The sequence below is a fragment of the Opisthocomus hoazin genome, chromosome 3, assembly GCF_030867145.1.
Source record: "Opisthocomus hoazin isolate bOpiHoa1 chromosome 3, bOpiHoa1.hap1, whole genome shotgun sequence".
NCBI lineage: Eukaryota > Metazoa > Chordata > Aves > Opisthocomiformes > Opisthocomidae > Opisthocomus > Opisthocomus hoazin.
This window is the reverse complement of record NC_134416.1, coordinates 109,415,100-109,429,972: the sequence shown is the minus strand read 5'-3', so window position 1 is coordinate 109,429,972 and position 14,873 is coordinate 109,415,100. Positions and strand designations below refer to the sequence as shown.

At 52.5% G+C, this 14,873-nt stretch overlaps 2 long non-coding RNA genes across 2 annotated transcripts in view; both read right to left on the bottom strand.

Moving 5' to 3' along the window:
* Positions 1-10,602, bottom strand: part of LOC142360779 (uncharacterized) — a 42,288-nt gene extending 31,686 nt beyond the window's left edge. The window contains exon 1 of the long non-coding RNA XR_012763351.1: positions 10,587-10,602. This is a non-coding gene — a long non-coding RNA (uncharacterized LOC142360779). The remainder of the gene's footprint in view (positions 1-10,586) is intronic.
* A 1,232-nt stretch (positions 10,603-11,834) lies between these two features.
* Positions 11,835-13,346, bottom strand: LOC142360778 (uncharacterized). The gene is made up of 4 exons (XR_012763350.1): positions 12,293-13,346; positions 12,166-12,207; positions 12,032-12,078; positions 11,835-11,920 (listed from the first exon to the last, which is right to left on the bottom strand). It is a non-coding gene; the product is annotated as an uncharacterized LOC142360778 (long non-coding RNA).
* Between the last annotated feature and the right edge of the window lie 1,527 nt (positions 13,347-14,873).

Here is a 14,873-nt window from a genome sequence, read left to right as displayed (position 1 = left end):
AACTATCCTGGGTTCAGCCAGGACAGGGTTAATTTTCGCTAGGAGCCAGGAGGGGACACAGCAGGGCGGGCTGACCTGGCCAAACAGAACAGGGTATTCCATACCACGTGCTGTCATGCTGGGTTCTGGTTGGGGGAGCTGGGCGGCGGGAAGTCAGTCAAGGCTCGGGAGCACGTGGCAGAGGGTGGTGAGAGTCGCTCTGTGCATTCTGCTATTTGTTTTGTGTATTCTCCTTATCATTATTGTTGTTACTGTTCCTTTTGTTTGCTGTTCTGTTAGAACTGCCCTTATCCCGACCCATGCGTTTTTGCCTTTTGCTTTCTATTCTCCTCCCCACTCCAGTGGGGGGAAGTGCAGCAGAGCAGCCGCATGGCCCTATTGTTGCCAGCCACAGCCAAACTATAACAAAAACGCAGACAAAGAAATAACATTTCAAAAGCAAATGCATAAAGGACAGAGGAGAAAAAAATACAGACAGCGAACTGGAAAAAAGATGACATTGACGTGCGGAAAACAGACTCCACGATCTGTAAGATTGTAAAGTAAGTATGTTTATTCAGCGCCGGGCGGCACGGGGGGTAGCCCCACCAAAGTCATGCATGCCAGACAATAACTTGCTTCTTCAATTTATACGGTCAAATATTATATATTCCTCAAATACCCAATCTGCCTATACATATGCATGACCTATCCCTGCTTCGTATTAAAATCAGTTCCAAAGAGTAATTTCCATAGGCTCCTCCCAGCCGTGCTTGCACAATGCCTCCTGGTGGTGGTCGTTGGGGGTCCCAAGATGAAGGCTCATCCTCTTCATCACGGTGCTCGCTGATTGACTCTTGTTTCTGGGCAAACTCAGTTCTCTTCTGGCTTCCATCCAAACTGCAAGGTCAGTCTTAGCTGGTTCTAGGCGACTCCCCAGTCCTTATCAGGAATTATCCCCTTTGTAAGGAAATGCAAGACTCTGCCTCAGTTAATTTACACAATAGATAAGCACTGTCAGTTCTCTGCACAGCAACTATCAGGCAGTGCTGCTTCTACTAAATTCCTTGACTATTAGGCAAGACTGCTTCTACTAAAATCCCTTTAACCCCTTCCTTCAACATAGAAAATATTAAAAGTGACAGGAATTAGGAAAATAAAGGAAAAAAGTTTTAAAATAAGGGCAGTAAACAAAATAAACAGAGAGTAAATTTTAAAAACAATGGGGATTACGAAACAGAAAACTAAATAAAAGCAGATGTAAAAAAAATTTAAAATCAGTGTGATTAAGAGAGAAATAAGTACAAAATAAGGATGGCAAACTAAACAAACTAACCCCCCCCCGGTCACTTTCTCCTTTGCTGCAGCCGAAGCTCGGCGACAGCTCCGCTCCTCCCTCAGCTGCCACTGGCCCCTCCACAGCCACCCAGGGCATGGCAGCACCGGCACACCCACCGGCAACCACCGCATTAAAGGGAGGGGCGGTCGCCATCAGCCCCACTACCCGCACCTGCGGCTTCTCCAGCCCAGGCCCACAGCTGGAGCCCAGCAGGAACACGGGGCCATCTCCTGAGCCACGAAGTCAGTCTCTTCCTCCCCTGGGGTCCGTCACAGTGCCTTGTCCCATGTAAAGGAAGCACAGACACAGGAGGGAAGGCAAAAGAGACAATAGGTGTTTATTCAGTCACACACGGAATGAATCTGGGGAACGGGTCTGCTCTGAGCCTCGGTATCCCCTACGCTCCCCCTGCCCCTCCGACACCTCGGCAGTCCGTCCCGGAGCTGTGCCCATCGGTCCAGCGGAGAACAGTCGGTCAGTCGGCTCCCGGAACGATGCGCTGCTGGGCCGTGGCTGCCAAAAATGAGGAGCAAGGTGCAGGATGCTACAAGACAGAAGAAAAACGACAGATGGCTGGACAGCTGCGGTGTAACGAGAAAGCACGAAGCAGGGAAAGGGACAGCGAGAGAAGGATGGGGACAGGCAGTTCCACAGAGATGGAGAAACGAAGAGCAGCAGCAGAAAGAAGAAGAGGGAGCAGGACAGAGACCGAAAATGAAGAACGGGGAGCAGGAAGGAGATGCAAAAAAAAAAAAACCCTGCAGCATGACAGAGGAAAAAAGAATAGGGGCAGGGACCCAGACGAAGAGAGATGAGAAAATAGAATGGAACAGACATGGAGAAAGCAGTAGCTCTGTGATGTGCTATGGAGCTAAGAAGAAAGGCCTAGAATCAAGGGACAAGGAGCCAGACAGAAAGCGCCAAAGCAAAAATACTGACAGGCTATGGGATAGAGAAGGAGGAAAGCAATACTTCTAACCAGGAGCTGAACAGAAAGAGGGAAAGAAGGAAAAAAATGCCACGGGCTGCAGGGCAGAAAGAGGGAGGACCTAAAAGATGGGGACAAGTCAGAGACAGCTGGAGAAAGAAGGTACACAAGAGCAGAAAAAAAAAAATAATCATAGCAGTGTGAGAGAGAGGGAGCCAGGGGAGGGACTGGGATGCAGAAAAGGGGTGACAGGGCCCCGAGGGTGGACTCACTGCAGCTCTCACTCTCGGTGCTGCCGAGAGACTTTGACACTTCAGATGCTTCTCTCTCCTTATCTCTTCACTTCTTCTTCTGTAATTCCAATCTTTTGGCTCTCCTCCACCTGAGAGAAAATGCATGTGGGTGTCTTAGAGCTCATACGACATGCGGCTTGCTAGACAATAAGCCTCACACACACTACAAGCAGGAATAGGACAGAGAAAGAGAGAATATGATGAGTGGGAAGCAGAACACACGGATCGAGAGAGAACTTGAATCAGAGGAATAAACAAGGCAGGAAAGAGAGATAAAGAAGCCAGAGGAAATAGCCTTTCTAGCCTCTACTTGCTCCCCCGGTCTCCCACCCCTCTGCAGCCTCCCACACCTTTCCAGCCTCCTTTTCTTCCTGGCCTCTACTCTTGCCCCCAGCCTCCCACCCCTTTCCGGCCTCCTTTTCTTTCTGGCCTCTACTCTCGCCCCCGGCCTCCCACCCCGCTGCGGCCTCCCACCCCTTTCCGGCCTCCTTTTCTTTCTGGCCTCTACTCTCACCCCCGGCCTCCCACGCCGCTGCGGCCTCCCACCCCTTTCCGGCCTCCTTTTCTTTCTGGCCTCTACTCTCGCCCCCGGCCTCCCACCCCTTTCCGGCCTCCCACCCCTTTCCGGCCTCCTTTTCTTTCTGGCCTCTACTCTCGCCCCCGGCCTCCCACCCCGCTGCGGCCTCCTTTTCTTTCTGGCCTCTACTCTCGCCCCCGGCCTCCCACCCCGCTGCGGCCTCCCACCCCTTTCCAGCCTCCTTTTCTTTCTGGCCTCTACTCTCGCCCCCAGCCTCCCACCCCGCTGCAGCCTCCCACCCCTTTCCGGCCTCCTTTTCTTTCTGGCCTCTACTCTCGCCCCCGGCCTCCCACCCCGCTGCGGCCTCCCACCCCTTTCCGGCCTCCTTTTCTTTCTGGCCTCTACTCTCGCCCCCGGCCTCCCACCCCGCTGCGGCCTCCCACCCCTTTCCGGCCTCCTTTTCTTTCTGGCCTCTACTCTCGCCCCCGGCCTCCCACCCCGCTGCGGCCTCCCACCCCTTTCCGGCCTCCTTTTCTTTCTGGCCTCTACTCTCGCCCCTTGGCCTCCCACCCCGCTGCGGCCTCCCACCCCTTTCCGGCCTCCTTTTCTTTCTGGCCTCTACTCTCGCCCCCGGCCTCCCACCCCGCTGCGGCCTCCCACCCCTTTCCGGCCTCCTTTTCTTTCTGGCCTCTACTCTCGCCCCCGGCCTCCCACCCCGCTGCGGCCTCCCACCCCTTTCCGGCCTCCTTTTCTTTCTGGCCTCTACTCTCGCCCCTTGGCCTCCCACTTCCTATTTTTCTCGCTCTACTTAACCCATCCTCCCACCTCTTTCCAGCCTCCTTTTTTTCTGGCCTCTACTCTCGTCCCTAGCCTCATATTTTTCTGGCCTCTACTCACCCCCCGGGCCTCCCACCCCGCTGCAGCTTCCCACCCCTTTCCAGACTCCTGTTTTTCTGGCCTCCCACCCCCCATTTTGCTGTCCTCTACTTAACCCAGCTTCCCAGCCCTCTGCAACCTCCTACCACTTTCCAGCCTCCACTCGCCCCCCCTCCCAGCTTCCCACCCTTTTTCAGCCTCCCACTCCCATCCCTTACAGTGCAGGACACACTGACAAAGAGAGAAAAATGACAGGGAACAGGAAAAAAGGTACTAAGAACCAAAGAAAGGATCAGGCGAAGGGGGTGATTGGGGTTGGAACCCCAACACAAATCAGCAAGAAGCTAGAGGACAGAAAGAGAGGAAGAGAAGAAAGGGCCAGGAAGCAGGACAGAGAAGGAGAGAAAGGCAAAAAGGGAGAGCAAGCTGGACAGGGAGGTAAACTAAGAAACAACCAGACAGGCAGCAGGATAGAGAGACAGAAAAACTGGGGACAGGAAGCAGGACAGAGGGACAGCAAGAGGAAACAAGGGCCAGGGAGCAGAACAGCAGTGGAGAAAGAGGCACTGCAGCAGCAGGGTAGAAAGAGAAGGAAGAAAGGAAAGGCCAGAAGGAGGACAGGGAATAATAGCGAAGGGAGAGAAGGACAAGGAGCAGGACAGATTGTCAAAGAAAGACAGGGAGCGGGACAAGGCAATACTGAGAGAGAAAAGGGGGACAGGGAGGCAGGATAAAGTGAAAGACAGGCAAAAATAAGAGACATAGGAGCAGGACAGAGATGGAGGGGGGAAAAGCCTCGGCTGGCCAGCAGGGAAGAAGGGGAAAAAAAGCACTGGGCTGCAGGATAGAGGGAGAAAGTAAAACACAGACACAGGGAGCAAGACAGAATGACAGAGAGAAAAGAGACAGAGAGCAGGACAGCACGGGGCGGGGGGGGCAGTGGGAGAGAGGTATAGAGAAAGAAAAAAATACCGAGGAAGAGTAGAGTCTCCTTCTCTGGAGACTTGTGGAGTCTCCTTCTCTGGAGATATTCAAGACCCGCCTGGACAAGGTCCTGTGCAGCCTGCTGTAGGTGACCCTGCTTCGGCAGGGGGGTTGGACTAGATGACCCACAGAGGTCCCTTCCAACCCCTACTATTCTGTGATTCTGTGAAGAGAGAAAGGAGAGAAGGGACAGCTAGCTGTACAGGGGGATAGAGAAAGAAGGGATGGCAGAGCGAATGGTGCAGAGAGAGAAAGGCAGAAAAAGCCACAAGAGGAAGCAGGGCACAAGGACAGCAAGAGGAAAAAGGAAAGGGACAGGAATCTGAACAGAGATGGAGAAAAAAAGCAGCAGGGACACAGGAAAAGACACAGAAAGAGCAGGGCACAGAAAGATAGATCAGGACAGCGGCAGGATGGAGATGGAGAACACACACCCGGGATGGTCAACAGGACAGAAAGGAATAGGCATATGGGCAAGCAGTGGGACAAATGGATAGACTGAGAAACAACAGGACAGGATGCAAGACAGAGCAACAGACCAGAATAACGAGAATGAGAGAGAGAAAGACATAGACTGTGAGAAGCACGTAGTGTGTCAGAAAAAAAGAGAAGTATATTAGGAGCCCTACAAAGAGATGGAGTATGGAGAAAAAAACAAAGGGGGCCAGGGAGCAGCGCAAAGGGTCAGAGAGAGTAAGACATGAACAGGAAGGAGGACGGGGACAGTGAGATACATGATGAAAAAAACCAGCGACAGTGAGCTAGACAAAAGGATACAGATAGAAAGAGAAGGAAGGAGGAGGAAGAGGAATAAAAAGGCAGGGACATGGAGTAGCATGTACAGGCGCAAAGGAGAACACCAACAGGGAACAGGGCAGAGAAATTGTGGAGGGAGAAAAAGAGGGGGAGGGAGCAGGACGCAAACATAAACAGAAGAGGGGACGTACGGGGAAGTAAAAAAAAAAAAAAAAAGTCACAGCATCACAGCACTGTAGGAAAGAGAGGGGGCCATGGGGGGACTTGGGATGCAGAAGAGGGGCGACAGGGCCCCAAGGGCCTGGCACTCACTGCAGCTCTCACTCTCGGCGCTGCCAGGAGACACTGCTGCTTCAGATGCTTCTCTCTCCTTCTCTCCTTCCTTCCTCTTCCGTAAGTCCGGTGACTTGTCTGTCCTCCACCCAAGAGAAAACATGCATGTCTTGCAGCTCTAACGAGACGAGGCTCCCTAGACATACAGCCTCACTCTCCAACGTACTATTCACAGGAACAGGACAGAGGGAAAGAGAGAGAGGGTATGATGAGCGGGCAGCAGAACAGATAGATCAAGAGGGAATCATAGAATCGTCAAGGTTGGAAAAGACCTCTGAGATCATCAAGTCCAACTGTCAACACATCAACATCATGCCTGCTAAACCATGCCCTGAAGTGCCATATCTACATATTTTTTGAATACCTTCAGGAATAGTGACTCCACCACTTCCCTGGGCAGCCTGCTCCAATGCTTCACAACTTTCAGTCAAGAAATTTTACCTAATCTCCAATCTAAACTTCCTCTGGTGCAACTTGAGGTCATTTCCTCTCGTCCTATTGCTAGTTACTTGGGAGAAGAGACCAACACCCACTTCACTACAACCTCCTTTCAGGTAGCTGTAGAGAGCAGTAAGGTCTTCCCTCAGCCTCCTCTTCTCCAGACTAAACAACCCCAGTTCCCTCAACCACTCCTTGTAAGACTTGTTCTTTAGAGCCCTCACCAGCCTCATTGCTCTTCCCTGGACGCGGTCCAGCAACTCAGTGTCCTTCCTGTACTGAGGGGCCCAAAAGCAAACACAGTACTCGAGGTGCCGCCTCACCAGTGCCAAGTACAGGGGCACGATCACGGCCCTACTCCAGCTGGCCACACTATCCCTGATACAAGCCAGGATGCCATTGGCCTTCTTGGCCACCTGGGCACACTGCTGGATCATGTTCAGCTGGCTGTCAACCAACAGCCCCAGGTCCTTTTCCGCCCGGCAGCTCTCCAGCCACTCTTCCCCAACCCTGTAGCGTTGCACGGGGTTGTTGTGACCCAAGGACAGGACCCGGCACTTGGCCCTGTTGTTGAACCTCACACAATTCGCCTCGTCCCATTGATCCAGTCTGTCCAGAACCCTCTGCAGAGCCTTCCTACCCGCAAGCAGACTGACACGCCCGCCCAACTTGCTGTCATCTGCAAACTTACTGAGGGAGCACTCAATCCCCGCAGTCAGATAATTGATAAAGGTATTAAACAAAACTGGCCCCAAAATGGAGCCCTGGAAAACTCCACGTGTTTCCGGCCACCAGCTGGGTTTAACTCCATTCACCACCACTCTCTGTGCTCGGCCTGACAAATTTAATCGGAGGAATAAAGGCGGCAAAAGGGAGACAAAAACACAGGGAACAAGCCAGAGGAAAAGGGGTGGGAGGGGGACACACACAGATCAGGACAAAGAGGTGGAGAAAGACAAAAAAAGTGATGGGCTGCGGGATGAGAAAAAAGGCCAAGGAACAGGACAGAGGGGAGTAACGGCACAGCGAGCCGGACAGGGGCATATAGCGAGAAACAAAGGGACAGGCAGCAGTGTGGACATGTACAGACAAAGAGTTACAGGGAGGATGGAGGACAGAGAGAATAAGAGAAAAGGGACAGCGAGCGGGGCAGAGATGGAGAAAGAAATGCTGGCGACAGAGAGACGAGGAGGAGAGCAACTGGACGGAGGCAGAGAGAGGGAGAAAGGAAGAAAAAAATAGCGACAAGTAGAAGGTCAGAGAGACAAGGAAAAGACAGGAGGAAGGACAGAGTGATTGAGAAAACAGGTGAGGGACATGACACCAGAAAGAAAGATACTTTGAAATAGAGAATGATAGGGAGCAGGATACTGGGACAGACAGCAAATGAGAGCAATAGAGAAAACAGGGACTGAGAGCAAGACCGAGGGGTGAAGCAATAAATAATAGGGCTGGGGAGCAGGACAGCAGAAGAGAGACACAGAGAAGGGGGACACATAAGACAACTGCAAATTGAGAGGTAGAAAAGCACAGAGGGTCACAGAGAAAAAGAGAGGGATGGCAGAAAGAAAAACAAGATGAGGGAGAAGGACTGAAGAGCAGAGAGAAAATAGCATCCAAGTCACATGATGAACTGCTTGTATGCAAAGAGTAACACAGACATCGAGATGCCAAGAAGGTCTACGGCACACAACACAGACCACACAAATGACACACCACCACCGACACAGGCTGGAACTGCCCTGCCCACTTGAGCTGAAGACAAACCCCTTTCCATTTACCCTCCCAAAGGGACCTGATCCGGGACAGCCCTCTCCCCTACACCAACTTCACACCACCTTCCTGCAATGCCCAACCATGGTCCCCTCCCTCCAGACCCTTTCCAGCTCCTGCAACTCAACTTAGCTTTCAGAGGGCCAAGGGTCTGAATCCATCCTCGACAAGAAAACAAATCAGTGCTCCTGCAGCCACCAGGTTCTGCTTTGTCACCTGAAAAAAAAAAAAAACCAAAACAAAAAACACACCACCACAAAACCCAGAAACAGTTCTGACAGTAAGCATCCCACTGGCCAATGCCAGCATCTTCCACAACAACCCTATTTTCAGAAGCACCAGGGCGCTCTACTCAACTGCTCATTCCAGAGTCAGACACTGTGGCCATCATCACTTCTGGTACCTAACATACCAAGAGACACAAAGTTACCACTGCAGTCGCGAGAAGTCACCCGCCCCACCTTGCTACCACCCCAGCTGACCTCAAACGCTCATCCAATGCCACAGGCAACACCCACATTCCCTGGAAAAAAAAAAACACAAAAAAGAGATACACCTCATTGAGTTGCCGCACAATATTTTGCTCTTAGAACCAGATCACAACAGCCTCACCTTCTCGGACCTCTAGTTACCATGCTGCTTCAGTGTTCCGCGGCTATATGCAGCACCTGCAAAAAAATTCCAACAAAACAGCACATGCTGAGATACTGCCCAAAACCACAGACTGCCCTTGCCGATTTCTGTCTCCTGCTCCTGTATGTGGGATGCATGCCCACCCTGCCCATGCCATTTACAGGTTCCCTGGTTGCCCTGGGCAGAGCAGCTCCAAGCCAAAACACACACACAGGCACAGACAGACACTACACACAAGACCACAAACAATGGGCCTCAAAGAAGAGCGAAAACTCTCCTCCACAGGAAGGAGGACTCCCTGACGGGTGATACCGTCGGACAAGAAGACCTACAGGGCCGCGACGGCCCAAAGCATGGCGCCTCCATGGCAGCCCCAGAAAAACAGAGTCAGACAGCATGGTCCCTGGCATGAAGATACAGTAGTCAAAAGAGACGGCGCATGTGCAAGAAGCCCGGCTTCAAGACCTAAGAACATAAGGATGCAGGGAAGAGCTCCCACACTCCACGAAAATGGACCGCCAGAGAGAAGAGCTGCTGACACAGCCTGGAACGACGCCGCAGAAGAGAACCGACCGGAAACTTCCACGCCACGAGACCGATCCACGCTTTACGCTTGTAAGGCAAGAAGAGAAGCCCCCGCTTGGCACTATGCCGATGAGTAGGGGCATTCGAGACCCCAGGGGTGGTGCCTGATGTGCACAAAGAGCAATGAGGATGCTGAGATACAGGTAAGGTCTAAGACACAGAAGACAGACGACAAAAATGACACAGCACCACAGACGCAGCCTGGAACGCTCCTGCCCAATTGGGCTGAAGAGAAACCCCTTCCTTCCCTTTACACGCCCAAAGGGGCCCCCTCCTGCACAGCCCTCTCCCCTACGCTAATTTTACAAGCACTCCCTGCAATTCACAACCGTGGTCCCCTCCCCCCAGTCCCTCAACTTAGCTTTCAGGGGGCCAGGGGTCTGACTCCATCCTCGACAAAAAGCACCTTGGCTAACTGGGATGCGCCTGCAGTCGCCTGCTTCCGTTTTGCCATCTGAAAAGCAAAACGACAAGACGACAACACAGACAACACACAGGGCTGACAGTAAGCATCACACTGGCCAACACCAACCCCTTCCGCAACCTCCTCCTCCTCAGAAGCACCGGGCTGCTCCACTCACCTGCTCGTTCCAGAGGCAGACGCCGCGGCCAGCGTTGCTTCTGCTACCTAAGATACCAAGAGACACAAAATTACCGCTTGCGCCCGTGACAAGTCACCCACCCCACGCTCCTCCTCGCTGCCACCCCAGGTCACCTCAAACAGTGGTCCAATGCCTAATGCCGCCCACACACACACAGTCCCGGCAAAATCAAAAGAGACACACCTCACTGAGGAGCCACACAATATTTTGCTCTTACACACTGACCTGGCCAGCAGCAGCCTCACCGTCTCAGACCTCTCGTCAGCATGCTGCTCCACCTCTCCGCGGCTATGTGCGGCACCTGCAATAAAATCAAAGCAAAGAGGACATGCTGAGATAACGCCCAACACCAAAGTGTGTCCGCACCGATTCCCACTTTCTGCTCCTTTACCTTGGCTGCTGACCCGTGTTGCCCCTGCCATTTTGCAGGTTGGCACCTCGAAGCTCACATCCCACCTGAAAAACACAAACAACAAGCGATGCTTAGAACTTCACCAACAATGCACACTACAATAACAACTGCTACTTCAGCCCACGAGTCATGGCCCACCTTGCCCGAGTCACCTCTGTTACCAAGACCCTGCTTTGCATCTTCAAAACGGAGAACCCAAAACTTATAAGCTAGTCATACAGCCACCAGTCATATCTTCCCTCCAACACCACACACTGACCTTCTTATGGCACTCTACTTGCGTGTCCTCTGTCGCCCTTTGGCACACCGCTCATCCCTCTGCATCTGTGAAAGCAACATTAAACGAGTCACCCAGATTCAGAGCAACAGTTGACCAGTCCCAGAAGTCTTGTTTCCACTCACGTACACCATCTAGATTCCAACTACAGCCTGCTGTTAATAACAATCTGGTCATCCCCTGTGTCTCTGCCTAGCACTACAGAAACAACTCTCCTTGCCCACTGCATACAGGGCTACTTGCTCGGAAACGAACTCTACAACCTTTGCCTATAAAGTCTAGGGTTATCTACACGTTAGCCATAGGATCTCATTGTTATTCTTTTGCTTGCTGTCACTGCTATGCCCCCAGGTAGAGCAGCTCTAACCCAGACAAACATGCACAGACACTGCACACAGACAAGACCAACAGTGTGATGCAGAGACATAAAAAACTCTAAAAAGCACGACTCCTGGACCAGAGCTGCCATTGGGCAAGAAGACCTAGGGGGCCACAAGTAAGAATCTGTGGCAGCCTGAGAAAAGTCAAATGCTATGAACTGTGCAAAAAGACCTGTCCGCAACTCGCATGAAGTGTGCGCACAATGCCTTTCCTAGAGGCCTAAGAAGTTTGGGATGCCAGGAAGATCTCTCAGAAAAGATGACTAAAGAGACCGCTCAAGATCAGAGGTGCTGTCCCAGCCTGGAACAACGTTGCAAAAGCAGACAGAGCATAAACTTCCGAGACGCAAGACCTATCCATGCTTTACACTTCTAACACAAGCAAAGAAGTTCCCAGCTGGCACTGTAACGATGAGTAAAGCTATTCGAGATGCTAGGGATGGCACCCGAGATGCACAATGCCCTCCTTGAGTGCAAAGAGGACATTGAGACCTGAGGAAGGTCTAAGGCAGAGAAGACACACTACGCAAACGACACCACCACAGACGTAGGCTGGAACTGCCCTCCCTTGCATACACAGTGTTGTGCAAGAGTAACCTGCTTCCTTTACCTGCCCAAAGGGGCCTGTTCCTGCACAGCCCTGTCCCTACACTAACTTTACAACACCGCCCAACCTTGTTCCCCTCCCTCCAGACCCTCTCCAGCCCCTGCAACTCAACTTACCTTTCACGGGGCCAGGGGTCTGACTCCATCCTCGACCGAAAATGCATTGGGTATCTGGGATGCTCCTGCAGTCAACAGGTTGCGCTTCTTCACTGGAAAAAGAAAAAACCCAGAAACAGTGCTGACAGTAAGCATCACATTGGCCAAGACCAACCTCTTCCACAACAACCCGCTCCTCAGAAGCACCGGGGTGCTCCGCTCACCTGCTCATTCCAGAGGCAGACGCTGCGGCCAGCATTGCTTCTGCTACCTAAGATACCAAGAGACTCAAAATTACCGCTTGCACCCGTGACAAGTCACCCACCCCACGCTCCTCCTCGCTGCCACCCCAGCTCACCCCAAAACAGTTGTCCGATGCCACAGGTGGCCCGCACAGCCCCTGCAAAACCAAGAGAGACACCCCTCACTGAGTTGCTGCACTATAATTTGCTCTTACACACTGACCCGGCACACAACCGCCTCACCTTCTCAGACCTCTTGTCAGCACGCCGCTTCGCCCCGCTGAGGCTACGTGCGGCACCTGCAATAAAATCAAAGCAAACAGCACATGCTGAGATACCGCCCAAAACCAAAGCCTGCCTGCATCAGTTCCAATCTCCTGCTCCTTTACCTTGGCTGCTCACCCACCCTGGCCCTGCCATTTACAGGTTCCCTGGTTGCCCTGGGCAGAGCAGCTCCAAGCCAAAACACACACAGGCACAGACAGACACTACACACAAGACCACAAACAATGGGCTTCAAAGAAGAGAGAAAACTCTCCTTCACAAGAAGGAGGACTCCCTGACGGGTGATACCGCCGGACAAGAAGACCTACAGGGCCGCGACGGCCCAAAGCATGGCGCCTCCATGGCAGCCCCAGAAAAACAGAGTCAGACAGCATGGTCCCTGGCACGAAGATACAGTAGTCAAAAGAGACGGCGCATGTGCAAGAAGCCCGGCTTCAAGACCTAAGAACATAAGGATGCAGGGAAGAGCTCCCACACTCCACGAAAATGGACCGCCAGAGAGAAGAGCTGCTGACACAGCCTGGAACGACGCCGCAGAAGAGAACCGACCGGAAACTTCCACGCCACGAGACCGATCCACGCTTTACGCTTGTAAGGCAAGAAGAGAAGCCCCCGCTTGGCACCACGCCGATGAGTAGGGGCATTCGAGACCCCAGGGGTGGTGCCTGATGTGCACAAAGAGCAATGAGGATGCTGAGATACAGGTAAGGTCTAAGACACAGAAGACAGACGACAAAAATGACACAGCACCACAGACGCAGCCTGGAACGCTCCTGCCCAATTGGGCTGAAGAGAAACCCCTTCCTTCCCTTTACATGCCCAAAGGGGCCCGCTCCTGCACAGCCCTCTCCCCTACGCTAACTTTACAAGCACTCCCTGCAATTCACAACCGTGGTCCCCTCCCCCCAGTCCCTCAACTTAGCTTTCAGGGGGCCAGGGGTCTGACTCCATCCTCGACAAAAAGCACCTTGGCTAACTGGGATGCGCCTGCAGTCGCCTGCTTCCGTTTTGCCATCTGAAAAGCAAAACGACAAGACGACAACACAGACAACACACAGGGCTGACAGTAAGCATCACACTGGCCAACACCAACCCCTTCCGCAACCACCTCCTCCTCAGAAGCACCGGCCTGCTCCACTCACCTGCTCGTTCCAGAGGCAGACGCCGCGGCCAGCGTTGCTTCTGCTACCTAAGATACCAAGAGACACAAAATTACCGCTTGCGCCCGTGACAAGTCGCCCACCCCACGCTCCTCCTCGCTGCCACCCCAGGTCACCTCAAACAGTGGTCCAATGCCTAATGCCGCCCACACACACACAGTCCCTGCAAAATCAAAAGAGACACACCTCACTGAAGAGCCACACAATATTTTGCTCTTACACACTGACCTGGCCAGCAGCAGCCTCACCGTCTCAGACCTCTCGTCAGCATGCTGCTCCACCTCTCCGCGGCTATGTGCGGCACCTGCAATAAAATCAAAGCAAAGAGGACATGCTGAGATAACGCCCAACACCAAAGTGTGTCCGCACCGATTCCCACTTTCTGCTCCTTTACCTTGGCTGCTGACCCGTGTTGCCCCTGCCATTTTGCAGGTTGGCACCTCGAAGCTCACATCCCACCTGAAAAACACAAACAACAAGCGATGCTTAGAACTTCACCAACAATGCACACTACAATAACAACTGCTACTTCAGCCCACGAGTCATGGCCCACCTTGCCCGAGTCACCTCTGTTACCAAGACCCTGCTTTGCATCTTCAAAACGGAGAACCCAAAACTTATAAGCTAGTCATACAGCCACCAGTCATATCTTCCCTCCAACACCACACACTGACCTTCTTATGGCACTCTACTTGCGTGTCCTCTGTCGCCCTTTGGCACACCGCTCATCCCTCTGCATCTGTGAAAGCAACATTAAACGAGTCACCCAGATTCAGAGCAACAGTTGACCAGTCCCAGAAGTCTTGTTTCCACTCACGTACACCATCTAGATTCCAACTACAGCCTGCTGTTAATAACAATCTGGTCATCCCCTGTGTCTCTGCCTAGCACTACAGAAACAACTCTCCTTGCCCACTGCATACAGGGCTACTTGCTCGGAAACGAACTCTACAACCTTTGCCTATAAAGTCTAGGGTTATCTACACGTTAGCCATAGGATCTCATTGTTATTCTTTTGCTTGCTGTCACTGCTATGCCCCCAGGTAGAGCAGCTCTAACCCAGACAAACATGCACAGACACTGCACACAGACAAGACCAACAGTGTGATGCAGAGACATAAAAAACTCTAAAAAGCACGACTCCTGGACCAGAGCTGCCATTGGGCAAGAAGACCTAGGGGGCCACAAGTAAGAATCTGTGGCAGCCTGAGAAAAGTCAAATGCTATGAACTGTGCAAAAAGACCTGTCCGCAACTCGCATGAAGTGTGCGCACAATGCCTTTCCTAGAGGCCTAAGAAGTTTGGGATGCCAGGAAGATCTCTCAGAAAAGATGACTAAAGAGACCGCTCAAGATCAGAGGTGCTGTCCCAGCCTGGAA